Below are 6,000 nucleotides of genomic sequence, written 5' to 3'. Positions count from 1 at the left end.
TGTCTTAGTTTTTGAATAGGTTTTTAATGAAGAAGCTGACCTTCTGTGCAAAAGAGGGAATATCATGCTGTGTTCTTGGGCATTTCCACTAAAATTACATATACTGTATATACAGCAGATAATGTTATCTGTCTTCTTTCATCTGCCTAAAGTTATACTAAACTCAGTAATCAAATCTTTAAAATGCATTCAAGTACCTTAGATATTAACAAAAATGTAGCTTATATGTGCCGACACTGTCTTTCCTTCTGGAGCGTGGCTACTTTTGTTCCCCGTGGTCCCTGTTTATGTTGTAAAGTAGCCAATGCTCCAAGCTCACTCCCATGATGGACTAAAAACGCATGTTTAGTTTACTAAATTATATTGAGATTGTAATCTATTAGGGGAGCAAGCTTGGAACAGTGGCTACTTTACAACACACACACAGGCAGTGGTGTCGCTACAGGGGGAGAAGGGGGGCAATTGCCCCCCTAGGTTATCACTTGCCCCCCGTGTGCCACCCCGCTAACAGTGGCGGCGGCAGTCCCGGCCTTAGCGCAAGGCAAGAGAAAGGGAATCCCTGTCCCAGCAGATAACTGTGCCCGGGACGGTTATCACACAGTTATCTGCTGGGACAGGGGTTCTCCCCGCTGCAGCCTCACAGACTGTCAGCGGTTTCTCCCTACAGGCTGTAGCTCTCTTTTAAATTGCAGTAGCCAATAACAGGCTGGCTATTGCACCCGCCCACTGCCAATCAACAGAGGTGGCAGAAAACTTCAGGTCCAATAACAGGCTGTAGTCAGCCTGTTATTGGCTATTGCAATTTGAAATATCCAATAGCAGGCTGGCTATTGCTCCCAGCAATGAAGTAAAAAAAATAAAAGTTTAAAAAAATAAACTAAGATTAAAAAAAGTCAAAAAAATAAAGTTAAATTAATAAAAAGTAGGAAATATGTAAAAAAAATAAAGTTAAATAAATAAAAATGTTAAAAAAGTGAAATAAATAAAAAAATAAAAATAAAGTTAAATAAATAAAAAGTAAACATTTAAAAAAATAAAGTTTAATACAAAAAATACAAAAAAAGTGTAAAAACATAAAAAGTTAAATAAACTAAAATTAAAAATTCCCCATAAAATTAAAGTTACATAGTTACATAGTTAGTCAGGTTGAGAAAAGACACAAGTCCATCGAGTTCAACCTATAGAGGAAAAAAAAAAGAAGAAAAGCCTAAACAGAACACTATGCCCATTTTATTTTATTTTACTTTTTTATATGTTACTTTTATTTTTTTTATTTATATTTATTTTTTTGCACTTATTGTTATTGCTATTATATAGGGGGATAACAATCCAGTCACAAAAGGGTTAAAAGATAACACAGAGTTGGTAACTGGGGACAAAGAGAAGGCCAATCTATTAAATACTTTCTTCAGCTCTGTGCACACCAAGGAACAGGATGTAACTCAAGTCCATAATGGGGATTGCAGTGCCAAAGCCTCTACTGAACCACAATGGTTGACTATTGATATGGTCCAGAAACAGTTAGACAAAATTAAGGTGAACAAAGCACCTGGTCCAGATGGCTTACACCCACGTGTCCTCATAGAATTGAGCTGTGTAATTTCAAAGCCATTGTATTTAATTTTTAGAGACTCTCTAACGACTGGCTTGGTACAGATGGATTGGCTCAAAGCCCATGTGGTGCCTATATATAAAAAGGGATCAAAGTCTTTACTAAGTAATTACAGACCTGTAAGTTTAACCTCAATAGTTGGCAAGATACTTGAAAGTTTGATCAAGGATCACATGCAATTGTTTTTGCTTGAAAATAATATCATAAGCGATAGTTAGCACGGATTCACAAAAGACAGAAGTTGTCAAACAAACCTACTTTCTTTTTATGAGGAAGTGAGTAATAAATTGGACAGAGGAATGCCTGTGGATATAGTATACTTGGACTTTGCAAAAGCGCTTGACACAGTTCCCCACATGCGGCTAATGTATAAGTTAAGGTCAGTAGGTATAGAGCATTCCATCTGTAATTGGGTAGAAAACTGTCTTAAAGACCGTATTCAGAGAGTGGGGATCAATGATTCATACTCTGAATGGTCTGAGTTTGTTAGTGGTGTCCCCCCAAGGTTCAGTGTTTAACCTATTAAGGGTTAACACCTAAGTGTTAATACCATGTTACACCCTAGCAATGTGGTCCAGGCTAGTGCTAGTGCAAGGATGTATAGGCAGCCAACTAAGGGGGGGCGCAAAAATCTGCCTTCGCCTGTGCCGGCAAAAATCCTTGCACCGGCCCTGAGTGGCGGATCCAGGGGTGGACTGACCTGGCTAAAGAAAGCCCCCGGCCGCTGGTGCAGTGGCTCCCTCCCTCCCCCACCTGCACCGCTACAGAAGCGGCTCTGTAATCGGGTGACAGCTCGCTCCTCAAGACATGCCTGACAGTCAGCGGCGGTCTACAGTGGGCGAGAGTGCCTATGTACCAGACATAGAGAGTAAGGGAGTAAGGCCAGAACTATGTGGGGAGCCCAGTGGGAGGAGAGCACCATCCCCCAGCCTGTCACCCCTTTCATGGACTTACTAGGAGTCCTCACATCACCCGACCATTCACACTACTGTTACATGGATGGCAAAAGTGGCAGGCCCGGGGGGGGGAGAAGGCGGGGGAAGAGGCAGAGCGGGAGGGGGGCCAAGTAGCTGCACCATGGGCCTCTGGGTTGTACTTGCCCTGGGCTAAAAGTTGCCAGTCAGCCCCTGCGGTATTCCGCACCTACTGGGCGCTGATTTAATTGCGGATGGCGTCGGCGGGTGCGGTATTCAGGATTGTGGGCGGCATTGGACTACATGTCGGAACCGCAGGGCGCAGATGCCATCCGCATTTAAATCAGCTCTCGGCGACCAGCGGTTGCGATATGCAATGAAAATTATTAGTGCCCCCCCCAGATTTGACTGTGGTATCTTATGTGCCCCTCCTATATATTGTTCCTAGAGTCGCCACTGCACACAGGGACTATAGGGAATAAAAGTAGCCACCCTCCAAAAGAAAGGACAGTGTCAGCACAAATTCACAGATGATTTGAGGATCTACAGCTGAGTGATGCACAAATAAACCACATTTGTGTTAATAGATAAGGAAATTGAATGCATGTTTAAGGTTTAATTCTTGAGTATAGTGCCACTTTAACCAAAATTGCCAGCATCTTAAAGCCTAGCTCCAGAGAAAAGGTGAAGTGGAAAAGGACCCTCTGCATCATGTGGCCGGTCTTAAATCAGCTGTAAAAAGTAAGTATTAAACTATTTAACAAAAATTTTTAAATAACATACGGGGTGGGTGGGATAGGAGAGTTGGGAGAGGGGATGCAAACTGAGTTTTAAATCTGCACTCTATACTGTATATAACAAAAGATTAATATGTGGGTGTTTGAAATGACCAAACAGGGCACAATTGCATACAGTATATGTGCCCCCATTCCCAATGATGAAAGACAATTGGGTTTTTGTATTCACCGTAAAATCCAATTGGGTTACACTGCTGCCTACAAGAGGATTTGTACACTGGCAAATAAAAAACAAACAGTGACCAGCCTATTACAACTTAAAAAGAAAAGAGAGTGTCACAACCTAGTGGAATAAGTTTTGTTACATTAGGGAAAACAAGAATAAACTATACCAAATGGCCCCAGCCAGTTTTGCTAAGTGGTGTTCTTCTGTTTATTTGCAGTGTAGAACAAAAGCTACACTGCCGATACACAGAAGAACACCACTTAGCAAAACGATGATCTAGCTTATGCCGACACTTGTCAAATGTAGTAATCCTCCTGTCAGGACAATTTTGCAGATTGAAGAAAAATTGCACATAGATTGAGGATTACATTTTGTTGAGTTCCCACCTAAAGAAAAACTTTAAAGAGAAGGAATAGCCAAATGACCTAATACAGAGAGTTTATTCACAGTACTTAGGACAATACAATCCCAAGCGGAAGAAGAAAAAAGCCACTAATAAGAACAGATAATGTGCATTTTATCACCATGTACAATCAGAGCCATAGAGCAAAAAGCACTTCAGAAAAACTGGCATATCTTACTGACTGATCCAAGACTAGGCTCAGCTCTCCCACCAAAACCGTCCTTTATACTCAAAAAGGCCAAAAACATCAAAAAATCTATAGCTCCCTGTAAACTTACTAAAATCAGTTCAAATGGGCTCAAACATTTCCTTCTAGACAACAGGAAGGATATTTTCCAGTGCAAAAAGCTGACATTTTTAACTTGTCAGTTTATTCACAATGGCTAGTCCAATTTTTGCAACAATTCTGGAAATAATATATCCTATAAGCTGTTCATCTTATAAGTAGTTTATAAGCTGTCCATATGATCGTGTATCTTATGGCTTAAAATGCCCTTGTGGAATGCCCTTGCGGAAGTATCTTTGTAAGTGTAACATAGTTTATTCTTGTTTTTCCCTAATGTAACAAAACCTATTATGCTAGGTTGTGGCGCTCTCTTTTCTTTTTACAATTTACAACCACAGGTCACCTCCATCTGTGTACAAGAGGGCTGCACACCACAAGCGTGAAATCCTTCACTTAAGACTGCCCCCCTTAATAAACCCCTGATGCCATTGAGCCACCAGTGCATCCACTGCTTCTGCCACCTGAAGACAAACATGTTTAGTTTGCTGTTGAATCTGGAAGCCAGGAGCACGGCTGTCTCTCCCTGCAGCCCCCGCTCTGGTTTTGTTTATCCTCCTTTAGGTGTGCTCATCATCAATACATTAACTGAAAATGAAACGAGATCAGTGGGGCTTTGATGGCACCATGTGACAAGTCCAATAAAACACAGAAATTAATTAGATTAAAAAAGTATTACTTTATTGAATACAAAAAGATAAAAAACCTTGATTTGAAATTTACACGTGCAACATGATTGAAAAAACCTGTATGTGGCTGGCGACGGCCCTGCGTGTACCGGCGGCTCTCGTGAGGAATTTGAAGTGGGCTAACTGGCAGGCTTCCTTTTGAGCTCTCCATTCCCCCACTCTTTGGTCAATTACAGATGCTGGCTATGATGGATAGATGTTTGATCCCTATCATATCCCCCACTCGGTGGTGGTGCGGCCTTGGCCCTTTCCCTTGCTATCTGGGGTGTTTGCCTGTCCCGTTTTGGCTTGCTGTGTTGGAGGTGCGCCTGTTTGGCTTTGCATTGGATTTCCTCCACTTCCTGATGAAGCGCGCGATGTGCGAAACGAGTAGATAAAACCATCCACTCTACTGTTTCCAGATAAGGCTTTTCATATGAATTTTGGACTGGTTCACACCTCCATTTATTTATTTATTATATATGCCAATTGTGTTCAATCATTTTTTACGAATGTTATGATTATCCTTTCTATTTGAATAATATGTCCTCACTAATCATGTATACCAATTTTTGGTTACATCATATGCCATAATTATGGAATTGAGTGGTTTTTGGAGGTATTTTTCAATCATGTTGCACGTGTAAATTTCAATCATGGTTTTTTTATCTTTATCTTTTTGTATTCAATAAATGAATACTTTTTTAATCTAATTAATTTCTGTTTTATTGGACTTGTCACATGGTGCCATTAAAGCCCCACTGATCTCGTTTCATTTTCTGTTGACCAAATTAGGGGTGTGGGACCAGTTACTCAGGATCTGTTCGCAAAATCTTTTCTTATGTATGAATACATTAAATGTTTCAAACAGCCTATAACCCCTCTCACTCCCAGTTTACCTCCATTTTGTAAGGTGTTGCACAGCTGCCCTACACATTGAATAATTTTTGTTTTTTTCCCAATACCCCTGGCTCTGACCAAATGAATACAACATTTATCAGACTATTGTGAAAGCCCTAATCAGGGTGGATCAACATGCCCCCAAAACATGTTACTTTTGTGACAGGATTCTGTCGCTCTGATGAAGGGATCCTTCATCAGAGCGACAGGATCCTTCATCAGAGCGACAGGTCACTGTCGCTCTGATGAAGGATCCC

The sequence above is a fragment of the Nanorana parkeri genome, unplaced genomic scaffold (assembly GCF_000935625.1).
Source record: "Nanorana parkeri isolate BGI_ZX_2015 unplaced genomic scaffold, ASM93562v1 scaffold1259, whole genome shotgun sequence".
Classification (NCBI taxonomy): domain Eukaryota; kingdom Metazoa; phylum Chordata; class Amphibia; order Anura; family Dicroglossidae; genus Nanorana; species Nanorana parkeri.
The sequence above is the reverse complement of the archived record's forward strand: the minus strand, read 5'-3'. Positions refer to the sequence as shown.